The sequence below is a fragment of the Adiantum capillus-veneris genome, chromosome 29 (genome assembly GCF_014529385.1).
Source record: "Adiantum capillus-veneris isolate H3 chromosome 29, ASM1452938v2, whole genome shotgun sequence".
Lineage (NCBI taxonomy): Eukaryota > Viridiplantae > Streptophyta > Polypodiopsida > Polypodiales > Pteridaceae > Adiantum > Adiantum capillus-veneris.
The window spans coordinates 49,813,336-49,833,406 of record NC_140959.1 but is presented as its reverse complement, the minus strand read 5'-3'; the positions used below and the strand labels follow the sequence as shown (position 1 = coordinate 49,833,406).

General features: G+C 41.1%; 1 pseudogene; it reads right to left on the bottom strand.

The window, feature by feature from the left end:
• Positions 1-519: 519 nt before the first annotated feature.
• Positions 520-4,052, bottom strand: LOC147419175 (uncharacterized; annotated as a pseudogene).
• Between the last annotated feature and the right edge of the window lie 16,019 nt (positions 4,053-20,071).

The window sequence follows — 20,071 nt, the reverse complement described above, 5'->3', positions numbered from 1 at the left end:
GTGGATTGGAGGGTCTGATTTGGACTTATCTACACAAGGGCGGGTACACATGGCTGCCTCTCATGAGAGAGGGAAACCCTTTTGGCCTATAAAACAAGGCCATTTCTACACACATTTCATAGTGTGAAGTTGATGCAACAAGGTGGCTGTGAGGTGGTGAGAGTGAAGCAAGGCGGGAGCTCTATTAAGGGTATAATCCCTTTGTAACCTACTTCTTGTTGGAAGTACTAAAGCCATTAAGTGGCTGCTTTCCCGTGGATGTAGCCCACATTGGGTGAACCATGTATATCGTGTGTTCTCTCTCTCTCTCTCTCTCTCTCTCTCTCTCTCTCTCTCTCTCTCTCTCTCTCTCTCTCTCTCTCTCTCTCTCTCTCTCTCTCTCTCTCTCTCTCTCTCTCTACTCTATAATCTCTTGTATGTGAAAATTATCTCTCTCCATTAAGTAATCTACTCAATTATCTACTTAGCTATGTCATATTTCTTAACACCTTTCATGTCAAACTCCTTCATAAGTAGAGCCTACACGTTCTCTACTTCATCCACGTTATCACCTCCAACAACTAAATCATCCACATAGATGCATAAAACCACAATTCTTGTCTCATTCTTCCGTAGATACAATGAATGGTCTGCATCAAACATCTCAAAGCCCAATGAAATTAGGAATGCCACAATCCTCTCATACCAAGCTCTAGGTGCTTGCTTCAGCCCATACAATGCTTTCTTTTAACTTGCATACAAGGTCATGTAGCCTCATATTTGCATAACCTTGTGGCTGCTCCATATACACAGTTTCCTCCAAGTCTCCATTCAAAAATTAATTTTTTACATCCATTTGTTTTAACACCCATTTTAATGTGGCATCCACTGCAATAAACACACAAATGGTAGCCATCTTAGCTACGAGAATGAATGTCTCCTCATAATCAATCCCATAAGTTTATGCATAAACTTTGGCCACAAGTCTTGCCTTGTACCTGCTCACACTTCCATCAGCATCATTCTTTATTTTGTAAACCCACTCACATCCAATTACCTTCTTTTCCTTTGGTAATGGCACCAATTCCCATGTTCCATTTGCATCAAGTGCAGCCATCTCTTCATCCATAGCTTGCCACCATTTTTCATCCTTGAAAGCATCCTCAAAACATGTGGGTTCTACTTCCTCTGTAATCTTCACCATAAATTCACAATGATGAGCCATATAATTATCATGTCAATCTCTGCACAAAATTTCTTGCTCTTTCTGACCTGTGTGGTCCAAGATCACTTTTAGGTGGCCTATTCCCTGCTTGCATTCTTCTTGCACTTGGAGTCTTCACAGAGGGTATGCCAAACTCCTCATCCAAAATTTGCTCAGAACCATTGTTATTGCCATCATCATAACCAACACTCAAATTTGGCAACTTAGGGGCATTATCAATTTCTTCCTTTCCTTTCCTTGATACATTTGAAGAGTTCATAGGATTCACTCTTTCACCTGCCACTCCATGGATTCTCACCATGACTTGCACTAGAGGACCCTTGTGGCCCACTCAAAACTTGTGACTACGTAGTTGTATTTTCTATAGCCACATTCTCTCTTACATCAACCCCCAAATCATCTTTTACATCAGCATACCAACTTGCCATTTCATCAAAAACGACATCCTTGCTCACCCTCACTTTACCCATGATAGGATTGTAACACTTGTCCCTTTCTGCTCAAGGAAATAGCCGACCAACACACACTTTTTTTCCTTTTGGATCAAGCTTACTACTTAGCTCATCCGAAACATGCACATCCACAATACATTCGAACACTTTAAAATCCACATACATTCGAACACATTCGAAACATGCACATCCACAATACATTCGAACACTTTAAAATCTGATACATCTGGTTTTTCACCATTGAACTTTTCTTCAGGCGTCATATCATGTACTACAGCAGTAGGAGTCTTGTTCATAATGTAGACACTTGTAGCAATAGCCTCATCCCAATAACAATGAGGCATGTTCTTCTCATTCATCAACGCTCTAGCCACTTCTTCAATGTGCATGTTCTTTCGCTCAGCAACACCATTTTTTTGCAGAGTATACTTGCATGAAAATTGCCTCTGAATTCCATGCTTTTTTAGAAAGCCATTGAATTCATTGGAAAAGTATTCTCCCCCTCCATTTGACCTCAGGCACTTTACATGTTTCCTAATTTGTTTTTCAACCATAAGTTTGAAATTCTGAAAATGCAGAAACACCTCACTTTTTTGCTTCATGAAGTAGACCCATACCTTCCTCGTATGGTCGTCAATGAAACTCACATAGTATCTACATCCACCCATAGATGCAGTCTTTTCCAGATCCCATACATCTGTATGCACTAAATCCAATGCATTCCTACTTACATGCTTATCATGAAGAAAGGATGATTTTTCCTACTTTCCAAATTTACAAGATTCACATACTTTCTGCATTTCAGTAACTCAAAACGTACATAAACTTGTAACCATCTCTTTAGTCTACATCATTTTCAACCTCTGCAAATTTACATGACCAATATGTTTGTGCAAAATCACTATAGCTGGAACAACACCTGCACCTCATGAAAACATGGCAGCATTCACTTCGAACACATTTGCATCCAAAGTAAATATTATATCCACTTTCTTTCATTGTGCAACTAGCCTTCCATCCTTCTTATGCTCTTTGACAAAGAGACCATCAGAGTTAAACATGACCTGTAAACCCTGCTCAACCATTTTTCCAACAGAAACCAGGTTCTTTGTAATGTTGGGTACACGTAGTACATCAGCCAGGTACTTCACTTTACCATCTGTCATAGACAATGGTACATTTTATGTATGCATAATAGGATGTGCAGTATCATCCCCAGTTTCTACATGACTAAGACTTTGTAAAGTCTGCATTTCCTTAAACCATTCACAATGGTTGTTCATGTGATTTGATACACCAGAATCCACATACCAAACATTATGAATGGATTTTGCCACATTTTCAGACATAGTATTCAACATGTGTTGCACCACAAATAGCCTCTCAGGCTCATCTACATTCTTGCTAGTGATTGCATAATTGTTTTGCTACCTCTTGTCTAAATAGTCACTCTCAAAGTGATCATGTCTTCCATAGCCCCAACATGCTACGTTTCTGTGTTGACCTACATATTGTACTGCACATTTCCATGACCTCTTGGACTCCCCTTGCCTCAAAAGTTTCCTCGACCACCACCTATGTTCTGACTATAATTTTTGTTCTACTATTGTGCTTGGTGGTTGCCTCTTTCTCGGTCTCGTCCATGACCTATACAACATCCTCTTCCTCTTCCTCTTCCTCTAATGCTAAAAAGGACCTATTCAAAATTGTTTTCTCCCTGTGTAGAGGAGTCTTCCTCAAGTTCCTTCTCTTCCACAATCAATAAGGACACAAAATCTATAAACAAGGGTATGTTCTCTCAAAGATGGATGCAAGTTTTAAACTGTTTGCACTTAGGACCCAAACCTCGCAGACAGACTTTTACTTTATCATCATCATCGATTGTAACACCAATTGATGCAAGTGACTCAAATATGTTCTTTATCTTTAGCAAATAGTCATTGATGGATAGATTTTTCTTCTACACAGTATTCAGCTCAGTCTTCAACTGCAGCTTCCTTGCCTTTGTGTTGGTCACATCTGATGACAACAAAGTGTCCCAATCCTCCTTAGGAGATTGAGTATCCTGTATGTGCCCAATCATAGTGTCATGTACACTGACAAAAAGCCAATACATGACCTTTCAAGATCCCTAGTTCCAATCTTTAAATGTCTTAATGTGTGCAGCACTCGCACCTTCCTATGGCAATGGGGATGCTATCTCATTCTCTCCATCAATGTAGTCCCAATAACCTTTGCCCATAAGGAAATTGGTCATTCAAAACTTCCAAGCATAGAAGTTGTTCTTGTTTAGCTTCTCACTAACAACCTGGTTAATCCCATCGTTGTTGGATGACAAGTTTCCAACCCTTCACACGGTCTTTGAGCAGCTTGCAAAAAATAGTCGATTACCCCATGTAATTACAATCTGTTGACTGCTACAAACAAATTCATGGAAGACCCTACAAAATACCAAAGACAAATACTGCAACCCATAAAATAGACTAATCTACATACCAAGAAAATACCATGAGCATAGAATAGAAGTCGTACACCAATAGAGATATATAGAGCACGTGAGAGAGCAGAAAAGCACGTGCAAATGTGCCTCCTAGAGCGGAGTGCCACACCGGCATGGCAAGAGAGAAGAGAGGAGGGGAGGGAAGAAACACACAATCACTAGGTACAATCTTCCCCGGTGCAAGAGTGAGCATTTTCCTCTTGCACGTATGTTATTTATAGATTCTTCAATGCTCAAAATTAATACACATTGGCCAGTTGGCACAAATGACCATAGCACCTAATGAGCACTTGAGTAATAAATGTACATGTCCCTTATTCATAACATACTCCGGGATTGGAAAAGCAACTGCCCTCAGTTGTGCAAGGTTTATAAATGGTGGAGTTGAGTACGAGGTAGAAGATGTTGGGTACATGCTTGCATAACACAATGAGTAACCAAAAACCAAAAGAGTAGCAATGATTAGTAGGAAGCAATTTAAAAGTTCAAAAATGTGTAACATGTGCATTGTGTGATGGGAGTGCATGAAGTAAATGTGCGGAGGTGTAGATGCAACATTGTTCAAAAATGTTGTTCCAAATAGACCACCATCGATCACCCTTCCAGCTTTCCATACTAACTCATCATATCCTTTCATATCAATCCATACCAATTGTGGTGGGCCAATTCCACATATAATGTAACCATGGAGAGTCCTGTCTTACTAGGCATAGGCACTCTAGTACACATGTATCGACATCCAAAAATTTCCATGACACTATTGTACAGCAGAGAGTCCTAGCTCATGAGGTGTAGGCACCCTAATACACGTGTCAATAACCATAAGTATCCATAACGTGGTGTGGAGTGGAGAATCCTGCCCTCTTTAGGCGTAGGAGCTCTAACATGTGGAGAAATGTTTCCAGTTCAATGTAGTCTAGCCGATAAGATCCTTGCCATAACAATGTACAATGTCTCAACTAGTGTACTGGAAAAATTTAAATCATTAGAATGAAAAGAGTGTTGCTCATGTATGAAGCTGGTTAATACAAAGTGCAGATGATAAGGAGAGTGGTTAAGGTTAGTCATCACACAAGTTAACCATGTAATATTACATTGAAAGAGCTTACTAACCAGGGGTAATTGAAATGAATTTTGCTAGAGGGATATTATCAAAATGTATGAAGAAATTTCATACCGTAAGATTCTCTGATAGGAGAGCATTGTACTTAACTTTACCTGCGAAACTATTTCTCAGAGACAAAGCACTAAAATAATTTTGTGCTAAATTTAGGAAGACATTAATAACTGCACCTCAAATGCATTAACATTTTAAACACTATGAAGGACAAAATTGATGCAAAGTTTGTTTGCCAAGAAAAGATAATGAAAGTAGACAACTTGAAGTACAGGCGAGCGGATAATAGGGGTCTTATCTAAATTTACATGGTGGTTTTCAAGATTGGGATGGCAAGTGGATATCGGTCTTCATATAAAGTGAGGCCACACTCAATGTATAAATGTTAAGATATGTCAAATGCAGGTCTCCTAAAGTAGTTGGCTTCAAATTCTTGTGTACAGGTATATATCCTTCAGTAAACATAGTCCTCTGCAAAGGAGTATTGAAAACATTGGTGGGGATGTGATACATAAGGAAAGTAATGGAACATTATTGAGTAATATGCAACAACAATATGAGTGACATATGATGTAACAACAGGACCCATGAGAAGCAAAATTATTGTTCTATAACTCCACATGGTCACCATTTTCATCCTCTTTATCAGATAGATCAAGAGCTCATACCAAATTTGAAGATAAAGATGATAATGCTAGCTAACTGGGTGTAAATGAAAATGCATGTTGACTAATAGCAATAGCCAAAACTTATCGAGTGTATGAGTTGTTGCAGGGCAACATGTGCTCAGGCAGTTTTGAAGTACCTAACTGGGTGAAAGTTTCATTGAAAAATTGCTTTCGTCTCAGTGACCATGTGCAATGAGAATGAGAAAAGTTGCTTGGGATAAGCTTCAATTTTGAGGGTGGTTAGTGTATGACACTAGTGTCCAAATTATATATGAGCCATACCTTTTAGGTTGTGCAAGTACCAGGTAGATGCGTGTTCTCTAATTTATTTTTTTCTTTCTATTTATATGCAATTAGTGGATTATTATATATTGCATAATTGTCAAAAATATAACATGATTGACGGCAATTACCAAAACATAACAATAGGGGGTGGCGGGGGGTTGTGGAGAGAGAGAGAGAGAGAGAGAGAGAGAGAGAGAGAGAGAGAGAGAGAGAGAGAGAGAGATGAAATGAAATGTTACATTAACCGTCTTTAAAATGCCAAAATTACCAACAAAAACAAAGTGAGACAATCCATGTGGATCTAATACAATGTCTGGGTATGAAAATAAACTTGAAAATCATCATCGTAGTCGTCAATTCCCGTGGATGCTTGGTAGTGGGAAGTTTTCTGAGAGAGTATTGCAGAGTCGCCAAAAAGCTTCCTCAAGGTCTGCCAATGTAAGGATTTGTAGTGGGAGGGGGAAGAGAGATAGCGAAATGAAATGAAATGTTATATTAAAAGGCGGTAAAAGACCTATGGGGTTAATCTCATATAACCCTTATGGATCTAATACAATGCTTGGGTACAAAAATAAATTGAAGTAAAATAATTTAAAAATTTTAAAATTTTAAAAAAAACTTATCAGCATCGGTAATGCCTAGCTGCCGCGGATGGCGGCCAAGAAAATGGTTGTTTTGTTGAGCTTTGTCACTGCCTGCCACTATAAGCACACGAAAGCATTCACCTTTCTTCCATCCAAGACACACTATCTAGGTCTCCAAGACAAGTTGAATACTCAAGTGGAGGTGTTAGAATCATGCCTAGGCAGTATGTTCCCCAGCTGCTTTCCACGGCATTAGAAGTTGTTGTTGCATATATATTCAGATCATTTGGAAGAATTCCCTTGAATATGCTCCCACAAGCCTTAAGATATATAGCCAATTTTTTCTTTTTAAAACCTCTGCTTCATACTGGGTGTTCTTTAAATAAAACCAATTTTATGTGAGGAGATTCCCTGGGCGAGGCTCGGCCTAAAGCTCAAAAATTGCAATAGAATGGGCCTTGCCCTCTAAGTCACTACGCTCTGCACATCTGTGGCTGTCCACCTACGCGCCATTGCCCTCTACGCCTATCTCGCCTACTAGATGCATTGCAAATTCTCTGCCAGGCCTGAACTCTACAGTGCCTGTGGGGTCTCGCCTCTGTAGCATGCACTCAAGCGCAGCCTCCTTTGTCTAGATCTTTATTCCCACCCTGTCGCCCTTTTACCTCCATGACAACCGGGGGGGGGAGAGAGAGAGAGAGAGAGAGAGAGAGAGAGAGAGAGAGAGAGAGAGAGAGAGAGAGAGAGAGAGAGAGAGAGAGAGAGAGAGAGAGAGAGAGAGAGAGGCATGTAGCACAGTGCTAGGGGGAGAGATAGGGCTCTGTCAAGCTACCTCGCAAGGCTCCACAGAGAGAGAGAGAGAGAGAGAGAGAGAGAGATACGGCATGCCAAGCCACGTGTGTGACCTTCTCCCACCCTTACGTTTTCCTCACACCGTGCACCATTCCCTTTTTCATTTCAAACTAATGCCACCATTTTTTTAATTTTTTCCAGCTGGGTACCCTCTACTTGTTCTTGAAAGCTGCAATCAAATTGATTGCAAAGAGATTGGGGTTTGTTGGCATTCCATAAAAGACTAAAAAAAAAAATCATCAACATCGTCGTCGTCAATGCGCGAGGATGCTCTACAGCAGGCTTTGTCCGAGAGCAAGCTGCATCGGTCACGCTGAAGAGCTACGATAGTTGCCACTACTGTACGCACTCGTAATGGGGGACAGAGATAGAGAAAACGAGAGAAACAATCGTTGAAGAGATTCGTCAATGTTCACCTCTATAATTAACCATACTAGGAGAGAGGGTTAGGGAGAGATACGCTCTACATGAATGTATGGTGCATGGTGGGGGGGGGGGGGGGGGGGGGGGGGGGGGGGGGGGGGGGGGGGGTTGTGAGAAGCTACCAATCTATGCAGTGCAGCATGCCGTTCCAAAGTAGGTGACATGTTAGGTGATTCACTCCATGAGCAATGGGCGATCGAGAGGGTTGATGGGGCTTGTGGCGGTTGTGTAGAGAGGAAGAGAGAGATAGAGAACTCCAGTTTAGGAGGGGAGGTGCGCCCTTGGGACTAAGAGCAAGTGAGGAACATATCCATACTTCTTCCATTACATGCTCTTGTTCAAGAAGTAAAAGGACACAACATTAAAGGCGGTCATCTTCTCAACTTGTTGCACACTAAATGCCATTGTGGAGTCCCAAAATTGTAAACTTGTATGCAGAGACATGTCTGGCATGGGCATCAAGTCATGTACAAACAACTAGTACCATGGATGCTTTATGGTCTATTACAAGATCAGCATGGGGAATCTTTTATTAGTCGGCTTCAACATGAACGTATGTCATCAGTAGCAAAAAATTGGCTAAAAAGGCCAGGGCAAATCCATAGTGCGAGTACAGAGCTTGTTGATTGGCATTCTAGTTTTCAAGTCTTAAGGTTGGTTGGTAGCCACCAAAGGGCATCAGTATGAAGTTAGAGCATCATTGGCTGATCGTTTTTGGTGGCTGATTTCCTTGCATGGAGAGGAGTGGGTGGGTGGAGAGGGTGGGTGGCACTTGCTTGCCAAGATCGGGAGAGTGTTGGTAGACCAGAGGGAGAGAGAAAGACAGTTCTTCATTGCATGAGAGAGGGATGATGGTTGAAGTTCGTTGAACAGATCCAGAGAGAGAAAGAGCACCATTTTCTCCGGTGGCTGAGAATGGCAATGATTAACATAGTGTGTGTGTGTGTGTGTGTGTGTGTGTGTGTGTGTGTGTGTGTGTGTGTGTGTGTGTGTGTGTGTGTGTGTGTGTGTGTGTGTGTGTGTGTGTGTGTGTGTGTGTGTGTGTGTGTGTGTGTGTGTGTGTGTGTGTGTGTGTGTGTGTGAGAGAGAGAGAGAGAGAGAGAAAGGTAGATGAGTGGCGTAGATGAGCGTATACGAATACAGTGGTTGTTTTGTGGACAAATTTTTTCATGGTGAAGCACTCAGGCTATGGCAACCAGCACTACTTGGGAGAGAAGTGGTTACGGGCATGTGCCTAGGGTTACATCCCATAGCAATCAATTTGCTTCTCATTCTTCTACTCTTCTACCTCATCACCTCAGCTAGAGAAACTTTTTGACTTGAAGAGTTCATGTATTCCTCTTTATCTACTGCTACCCTTTGAGCTTAATTCCAACCTCTTGAGAAATTCCTCCTCTTCTTCTTCATGCTTACTCATTCTATGCATCTATACATCTAGCAACCATTACGTCTATATATAACGCACTATTATAAATATTATTCGTATGGATTGTAGATTCTATTATGTTATGCTCTTTTTGTGTAAACACAAATCAACAACTTGCACTTGATATTGTACTAGGAAATCACTTATGAATAAATTGTAATTTCATGTACAAAACCAAAGAAAATACTGATGGTTGAGGTTTATTGTCTCCAAAGCTTTGGTTATTGCAAGGACAAGAACGTAGCCAGATCTTTGATACCATTGCTACAAACGGATGCATGAAAGACCCTGCAAAATACCAAAGACAACATATTGCAACCCATAAAATAGACTAATATGCATACCTGGCAAATATTGTGAGCATAGAATAGAAGTCGTACACCAAGAGAGAGAGATATAGAGCGCATGAGAGAGCAGAAGAGCACGTGCAGATGCGCCTCCTAGAGCAGAGTGCCACTCCGGCATGTCAAGAGAGAAGAGAGGAGGGGAGGTAAGAAACACAAAAGCATTGGGTACAATCTCCCCCCGTGCAAGAGTGAGCATTTCCCTCTCGCACGTATTTTATTAATAAATTCTTCAATGCTCAAAATGAATACACATTGGTCGGTCGGCACAAATGACCATAGCTCGTAATGAGCACTTGAGTAATAAATGTACATATCCCTTATCCACAACACTTATATACACATGTTTGACTATACTAAATAGTATTTGTGTGCACTGTAGCCAAACCAAATCTTTCTGCACCACCAAATTGCAGATCTGTAGAATCTTGAACCTTAGCATTTTTGTATGCAAACGCACTCTAACTCCAAAAAGAGGGTTGAAATACGCCCAAAATGGAAATCTGGATGCACAATCATACTCCTCGTGTAGCTCCTCTATTGTATGATAGAATTTTGTGAGCATGGGTAAGAGGTTCTCAAGAGGATCAATTCAATTTCTAAACCACAAACAAAACAACCAAAGTGGTGTGTAATAGAGAAAAAATGAACAAATCACGCAATCAAAGAGTGCTATTACAACAAGGGATACATAAAGGAAACCATAGCCAATACTATGCCATAGTAAAACTATGTTGCGTAAAGGTGCATACACAAGGATATACATATGAGAGCGTGAGTGCTAGAGCTTGATTGTGTCTGTCCGTTTACAAAAGAGGAGGCCTCCTTTTATAGGCCAAGAGAGTGATTAGAAGAGAGATTTTGAGCAAGAGGGGTTATTACAAAGTAACCTCAATTAGGGGCATTTCTCTAATGAGAGAGCTCCATGTTCCCTGCTTATTGACCAATTTCCTCCTAATCGCCTTCATCATGGCAAGCTTTGTCTCCATGCCACCTTCCATAGCTTGAGTCCAAGAGCTTCCTTATAATATTTGAGAGAATCTTGATAAAATAAGAGAAAATCCAGCAATAATGGAGAGACACCTATAAGAAATTGTGTGTGTAGTTGGATAATCGTGACTTCTTCCCCATGTGGACAGATAGGCTCCAACATTTTGGCCATATCTCCCAAACCACAGCTTTAAAAATTATATATAAAAAAAAAGCAGAAAGATTAGCTCAATGCCTACAATTTTTTGGTTGAAAACTTTTTCCAATTTGAAATTGAAAAAATAAAAAAAATCCCACAAAAATATGTGTCTGTCTTTTCCCTTCCAAAAGTCTTCGAGGTGGTCCCCTCTTTACTCCATTTGCAAGTCTTGTGTCCACAAGTGAATTATGCTTGAATTTGATAATATTTTGTTGACTCAAACTCTATAATGCATAAGATTCTCCTCCCTTTCACTATTCACTCTTATTCTTCACCTATAGTGACCGGCAGGTAGTGACAGTCCAGTAGAATCAGCATCCATTGAATTTATTTATTTTTCATATGGTTTGTTCCTACATCTCCTTATTTCCAAGATCCAAATGTGTCAAAACCATAGCTATGTACAAAATATATACATACATTTTTTTTGTGATTTTCATGCATCAGGTTCCTCCTCCTCCGCGAAGCCTTGCCATCAAGTGCATACCAAGAGAGAGGTGGTCCAAAATTTGAAAAGTAGTCCTTAAAAGTACGAGATCACACTCATTGAAAATCAGCTCTATAAGAGAGGAACGGATAACCAACTCAGGATATGGGCTGCCAAAAAAAAAAAATTGCCTATCTTAGAGCAAGCACATGGAGGAATTTGTGGAGGCCATTTCTCGGGAGATAAGACAGCTAGAATTGTCTTAACTGCTAGAAGTTGGTGGCCTACATTGCACATGGATGCAGATGAATATGTTAAACAATGTGATGATTGCCAATGTATCAAAGTACCCTTAAAAAGAGATGAGATTCCATTACAGCCAATGATCGGAGCAAGGGCATTTGCTAAGTGGGGTTTAGACTTTGTGGGACAAATTTCACCACTCGCTCACAAATCTCATGCCCCATATATCATTGTTGCCACAGACTATCTACAAAATGGGCTAAAGAAAAAGCCACACAAAAGGCAGATGCCAAAACCACTGCACAGTTTATATATGAAAATTTCTTTGTGAGATATAAATTACCAATAGAAATTGTCAGTGATAGAGGTGCACACTTCCTAAATGAGGTTATTGAAAATCTTTTTGACAAATTTATGATTGTCCATAAGACTTTTTCCCCATACCATCCACAAGCCAATGGTCAAGCAGAAGCTACTAATAAAACACTTTGCACAGTATTGACAAAAATTATGATGGAATCATGAACGGATTGGGACCAGAAGTTACATTCAAGCATGTGGGCATATAGAGTGGCCTATAAGACATCCATTGAAACAACACCCTACAATATGGTGTTTGGTCTTAATGCCATTCTTCCCATTGAATTCTTAATCCCAACTCTGCGAGTAGCTAAGCAACTAGAGTGGACTGGTCATGAATTGTCATCAAGGATAGATAAATTGAAAAAACTAGATGAGCTACACCTTCAAGCGACAGCATCTATCTATGCTCAAAAAAGGTGCCGAAAGGAGTTCTTCGACAAGCATGTGCAATCAAAAGAATTTAAAACCGGAATCGGGGATTATGTTTTGGTGTATACCCTAAAACAACATGCTAAGAAACTCAAAAGGCAAGGGATGTGAACCCTTGTGATCAAAAAATTTTCACCAAGTGGCACCGTCCAACTTGCGACATTAGATGGAGAGGAAATGCCTAACTGGATTAGTGGATGTAGGCTAACAAAGTACCTTGTACCACTAACCCAAGAAATGCTACAGCAAATCCATTACAAGAAACAATGAACAAAAGAAAAGCAACACGTTGTGGAAGAAGCACAAACAAAAGCTAAGAAACGAATGGCTATACAAAAGCTTCTATGCCAAAAACAACAACATGGGAGACCACTACAAATCAATGCCATTTCCATAGACAAATTGAAAGAGGATAGAGTGGACCCAATGATAAAAGTCAATATTGGTAACAACCAAGTTGAAGCGACCACTCTACTCAACATAGGAGCCCAAGGTAATATGATTTCCCTCATCCTATATAAGAAGATTGGCCAAGATGCAGAGCTTCACAAGGTCTCAGAAGAGATGCAGAGCTACACTGACCATCCAATCAAATTATTAGGGTTGGTAACCTTGTATGTTCAAATCAATAACTATGTCTATCCACACAAATTTTATGTGGTAGAAGACAATCAAAACCAACACAAACTACTGTTAGGATAGCCATAAATTCACAGCCCCATGGAAAGCAAGGGAAATGACTATTGACAAGGGCAACAAACCTTTGCCTACAAGAACCATGCAATGGATTCCCAAATAATCCATGCAAACTCCAACAAACCAAGACAAGATGGAATTAGCTCAATCCACACCATCATCAACCAAGAATCCGACAAAAAAAATGCCAAGATGGTTCCCAAAGCCACAAAACAAAGCAGGTTTGGGTCAGGAAGGATGAAATACATGCCAAAATATCACCCAATATCAACACATTAGGTGAAATTTGGACTCACAAAGGGGCCCTTTAAGGAGTTTGACTTTACCTCTCTCTATCAAAACGGGCGCATGGATAAATTTTTGCAAACAAACTCCAAATTTGGCGGAGGTTTGACAGTTACAATGTCCTCTTCAAGCTCTATCTACTGATATATAGCACGCCATGAGATTCCTCATATTTTAGAAGATTCTTTTTTTGATTCACTTAGATTCCGACAGAGTTGTCACATCATAGGTGAATCAAAAAAAGAATCTTCTAAAATATGAGGAATCTCATGGCGTGCTATATATCAGTAGATAGAGCTTGAAGAGGATATTATAATTGTCAAACCTCCGCCAACTTTGGAGCTTGTTTGCAAAAAATTATCCATGCGCCCGTTTTGGTAGAGAGAGGTAAAGTCAAACTCCTTAAAGGGCCCCTTTGTGAGTCCAAATTTCACCTAATGAAGCCAAAAAAGACTTCAGTAACATCTAAAATACCCATATGACAAACCCCTGATAAAATCACAAAAATATGGGTACCAAAGAAGTTTGTTCAAGCTCAAAAATCACAAGAGTTTATTTGGATTTGGAAGTGCAGTCAGCTGAATCCTGATATACGGCCAAACAAACCAACAAAGGACCACTTAGACAATCAAAGACCAACCAAGTCAACAAAGTAAGTCTAAATTGCCAAAGAAGTATATCAAGCACAAAAACATCAGCTTTGGATCTGGATACCAATGTAAAAAACACAAATCAAACATCAAATCATCCAACAACAAAAGCAACTAAGGAAACAACACGTATGGCGGCCAAAACAACCCAAGAAAGCCATCAACATGGCGGATCTTGTTGATTTCTTCTAGCTACCTATAAAAGCATGTGTTGCCATACTCCAATAGTGGTTATATGGACCAAGAACTATGGCTCCACCCGCCTTGAACCCATAGTTTCCAACTCGTCCAGGAGGACTCAGACACGGGAGGGGGAGACATGGTAAAACTCAGTCAGGCAAAAGGTTTTATATGTATTACCATGCATTGTTTACATTCGGTTTAAACCTTGTTGTGCTTTATTGCAATTGGATTTTTCTTTAAAAAATGCTAAGTAATGCCTGAAAATTAAGTAAAGGGGTATCAGGTCATGTCAAGGCCAAAATAATCCCATACTCTTGTATATACTCTATACAAAATCTTTCAGTACTTTGTTACTAATAAAATGGTCAACCTTGGTCCAAAAATTGAGAAAAGGCACAAAAATAGACCAAAGATGGCTTTAAATACTTTGTACATAGCAGAAAGCTTATTTTCTTAAGCCACGAATAGCTTACCTAATTTTGAATAATTTTTGGGATTGTTTTTTGATTGATTTTGCTCAATTTTGAGAATTTCCATATTTTTTAGTACCTTTTTAGTATTTTTCTTCCTAAAAATCTAATAAAAATCTAAAAAGGCAATGGATAATTTGAAGACAAACCACAGAATGCCATAACAAAAGGAACTCACAAAAAAAGGTTGGAAGCAAACAGATGACGTCAAATTTTGGCCTAAAAACAACGGGGCCCGGAAGGTAAACCCGTCATATCTAGGTCAAACAAAGTCCAAAAGACCTGCTATAAATCTAAGGTATGCACATGGAATGATGGGATCAAAAAGGAAAATGGGTTTTCGAAAGCACTAGGCACATATACTAACTTCGGGGAATTTCTAGTCATTTCCACCTAGTGACTTTGCGGGAGAGAGCGAACACACGCGTTCTTCAAAGAGCCCATATGCACAGATCAAGCATTCCCATGGCAAGCAGAGCTAGTGGTGAGTTTTTTACTACTCATAGATTATGTGTATGCATGCAAACAACTAACCCACCCACCAAAAACACAAAAACAGGGTCTAGGCACCTCACATAGAGTGTTAAGGCAGTTACGCCGCTAGCGGAAGCTAAATAGCGAGAACTCAACCAACAACAGAATTTGTCAGACGAGGACGAAGCTTGACCCGCAGGCGCATGGAAAAAACTAGGTGGGTGTCAAATCACCTACTCGACCTTCTAATGACAATCACTACTAAGGAAATCAAATCTAAGTTCTAGAATACGCAAGTGACTGAAATCCGTACTACGAACGAATGCTATACGAAACAGGATCTAGAATCATTGAATCGATCTCAAACTCAAGGGGAAGTCTATACACTAGGTAAGAACAACACCCTAAAGACTTGAACTGCAAAATCAACCTATAACCACTCCGTGCGGTAAACGAGTATGAAGACAGGCCGAAAAATACAGGTGATCGAAACTTGACCCCGATGGTACTAATGTGTAGCTCTACTCGTTGTGGTTCTATAGATATGCTACACGCTCCATTCCGACACACGAGTTGGAAGAAAACTCACACTGAAGCTCGTAGGAACTTACCACACATAGAAGCCGATAGCGCGCACTCTTGGTATCTGTGCGTAGCTCTCGCCGTTGCTAACACAATGGCGGTGTCGCTTCTCCAATGGCGGCTCCGTAGCTCTCGCAGCAAGTAGATAAGACTCTCTCACTCTCTCTCAGACACAGTCACGGCGCTCAAAAACTCACTTTGATTAAAAACTGAATCTCCCCCTTTAGGTTACAAAAACTTTGGCTTATATACCTCAGCCTTGGAGGTGAGAACATCTCTAACTAATTACATCAGCAAGTGAAATTACTTTGGAATTACAAGCTGGAAACTCAATTGAGTCCCGTTACTTAATGAATGGCTCAAATCAAAATTAATGTCGGAAAGACATTTATTACAATCAATGGTTACAAAATGATGAGTGTGAGCAAAAATGTGGGTGTGATCCTATGCTGGCTCAACACTCCCCCCCTCCGCTTTCATGTCGTCCCTGACATGACTTTTATGCTTGGTCAATAAAGTCCTGTCGTCTTGAGCATCTGCAAATGTGATTCGTATCGTAGGTTGCCAATGGTCAAGGTTGGGCCGAATATTTTACTCTCGTGGGTGAAAAAGCCGGTGTAGAAAGCTTCTTCGAATGTTTGCATGTGGAAGCTAGGCAAAAACATAATCCTCTGGTATAGGAGGTGCAACACTTTTGGAGAAGGCTGCAATGAAAGATCATATATCATATCAGTCACTGTGTCGGCCGTCGATAGTAGACTCGAGGTCGTGGCTTTATCTGGCACGAACACTTCAATGCAAGCTAAGAGAGTCCTGCAGATTTTCTTGAGCATCTGACACGAAAGGTCAGGAGAGCCAGTAAAGAGCTTGATGGTGCCCGTTAGGGTTTTCACCATGTAGGCTTTACCTATTCTCTCTCCTGCCTTTGGTCCTGGCATCCTGGGGTAATTAAGCCAATTTGGTTTCTTTTCTGCAATCCTGCCATGCTCTTTCCAGCTTCTGACTCTTGGCACCGGACAGAAGGTTGCATTCTCCCGAATCTCCTTTGGTGCCTCCACCAAGTAGATGAGGTAGGCTAGGTATTTGTTCATCCAACCTTTCCTCCATCTAAGCTGCGAATCTACAATCTTCTTTGATTGTTCCTCTTTTGTGATGTCGCCTTCATAAAGAGTGACATACTGCTCCTCCTCTATTCTCTTTTTCGTCTTTAGCACTTCAAATTTCATCAAAGGGAAAGGCAGGCTGGGTTGCATCCACTCTTCATGGAGCACTTTTGTGTCTAGTCCCTGAAGTCTAATGGAGATTAGGAGTCTCCTCTCCCATTCCATTTCCGCCTTGGCACTCTCCTCTGCTGACTTTTCTATTTGGTCATGGAGCCTTTGTTCTTCTTCTTCAGAGATTCCTGAAGTTGAGGCCACCTCTTGAACTGGGGCTGGATCTTCAATTGTGGTTGCCTCTCCAGTTTCTGGTAGCTCTATGGCTGCTCCACCTGATTCTTCTTGTGGTGTCTCTGTCTCTCTTCTTTGTTGCTCTTGTAGATCTTGGAGCTGTTTGCGGAGGGTCTCATTCTCTGTTCTTAGGTTTTGATTTTCTAAAGTGAGCCTCTCCTCTGCTGCCAATGATCCCTCCGCAATGTGCAACCTTTGCACTTGCTCTAATCTTAGCTCTCTTTGTAAGCTTCGGACCTGGTCTTCCAGAGCTGGTACAAGAGCTCCCTCTTGTTCGGTTCCTGCTCTGCTAGCTCTAGGGGTAGTCCTGAGTCTAGTGATTGTTCTTTCTTGGAGCTCGACTCTTTCCCTTAGCTCAATGAGCTCATCTTTAGCCGCCTCCAAATCGTCTTCCATCCGCTCCCTTGCTTCCTGTGCACTTGTTACTTCTCTTGAAGCCTCGGCTAGCTGGAGTATCAAGCCGTCTCTCTTGTTTTCCGCGTCGTAGAGTGATGCTTTATGACTTTCAGATTCAGTCATAGCATCCTCTAATTTCCTCTGCAACTCGGCTTCCCTTTGTTTGGCTGTCTCAATCTCCACTTCCTTTGCCTTGGATCTTTCTTTGATCTTGCTGAGCAGTTCATGCACCATGTGCATGTCTTTTTCATCTTCATCTGTCAACTCTAGAGCTTTTTCTGCCACCACCTCCACTGGCTTCGGCTCTTCTAGTACGTTCTGCTCGTCCAGTTTCTCTTCACTCTCTTTTGTACTCTTTATTTTTTTCTCTGTCCCTCTCCGATCATCTTGTTTTTGTAGGTGGATCCCATAAACTGCCTCAAGGGCCTCTTCTTCAGTGTACCCTATCGCTACCAGATCCTCATAATCGTTTTTCTTTTGCTGAATTGGATCTATCTCCTTTTCCTTAGTCTCGGCCTCCGGCTTTTCCATACCAGTCGTGTCCATCTCTACTGTGGTCTCTTCCACAATGATTTCCGTCTTCTTCGGGCTTGGTACATCAGTAAAGGAGGGCTGATTGTCCTCAGTCATCTTGGCTTTCCCTTTGTTTGCTTGCCCGTCTTTCTCTTGAGGTTCGGTAGACTCATCTACTTTCTTCTTCCCCTTATCGTCCTTTTTCAGCTCAGCTTTTAAAAGTTGTACTTCCTCTTCAGTGTATGGCTCGACAGGTTGCTACTCCAGTATAGCCTCTGACTCCTCATAAGCTCTAATATATTGATCATATTGATCAACATGTGGCCTGGATGAGCTAGTTCCGACTTTAGTGGGGTCTGGAACCCACTTTTCTTCAAAGTCCCCCTTTAGAGCTCTTTCCGCTCTAAACTGCTCCACCAGTCTTTCCATTCTTGCCGCTTTCTGACTTTTGGTTTGCTTGGGAGCAACCTTCTTCTTTGCTTTCTTCATAAGCGGCTCATCCACATCCTCTTCAGGTTCTGAAACTATTTCTAGTTTCCTGCGTGCTCTTGTGGATGCCCTCTTGGATACTTCAGGCTGTTCTTCCTTCTCATCGGCTTCTCTAAGCCACTCATTCTGGGAGGGAACCTTTGGCCATTGATCTCTGGCTCCAATAGCTTCATAAGCTATTCTTGTCAGAACTTCAGCTCCTCCTATATACTTTGGCTTCTCGTTGTGCATGGCAATTACTTGCTCGTGGATGTGTTGAGCGTAATTCACCTCTTTTGGCATATTGCTCTTCAATGCCCATGTGATGGTAGTTGCAATGGCATGGGGTGGTGTCGTATACTTTTGCGGTCTTTTACTGCAAATATGGAGAAACTGGTTGTACAGTCGGCAAAGGGTTGCCGCTCTTTGGTCTGCCATACCTCCATAGGTTGCATTCTGTTTCTTGGACCCATAAACCTCTATGGCCTCCCTTCTTTCCCTGATAGAGCTCCCTTTGTTGTGCAGCTTCAATGCATCTGCAATGAGCTGTGGAGTGATCTGTACCTCTACTTTCTCTCCATCTATTGCTGTCAATGTGGCTTTCCCATCCTTCTAAATGGAGGTTGCCAACTCATACACTCTTCTTGTATCTATACCTGATGGTCTCGAGGTGAAGAATCTGTGCAAGTCTGCCCTTTCCAGGTACCTGCTGATGTTCTCTGACCTGCTATAATCCACCAATTCTTGTGGGATCATCGGTATATCCACCGCTTGCCCTTGAGGATCTCTGAAAGTCCCCTGGTAGATCTTTATTCCCTCTTTCTCCAATACTGCTTCCTCCACCCAAGTTTTGGTTGGCTTGAGGGTTTCTGCTGGAATGTCAAAGGGTTCCGCTTCTGCAAGAGCATCTTTGATTGTTGGTCTTTTTCTCTTCGTTGCCGATGACTTGGCGGAATCCATGGATCCTGTAACTCCAATTTCAGAAGTTAGCGTCTTTTTAGTACTGAAAGCCGAAATGAAGCTTTTAACTATTCAAATGACTTGAAAATTGAAACATGAGCTATTCAGGGCCTAAGGATGCAAGGTAGGTGAAAAAATATGCAAACTGGGCTCAAAATCATGCTGGAGACATCATACGCGTATGATGTCTTTTGTGTCAAAATAACTTCATATTGGTTGTGCTTGTAGCTGATAGTGTATACATGAGTATCATATGCTTGGATTTGAGTTTGGATACCATTTGGTCAAGTTTTGGCCAGTTTAGTCCAGTTCCGGCTCTTGGCAAAATTTTGAAAGGGATTTGGATTTTATGATCAAAATTGGATAAAACTTGGTGGTTCACTTTCAAATGGCATGTAGATCACTTCTGTTTGGTGGTTGAAGCCCTGAGGTGCCAAAAT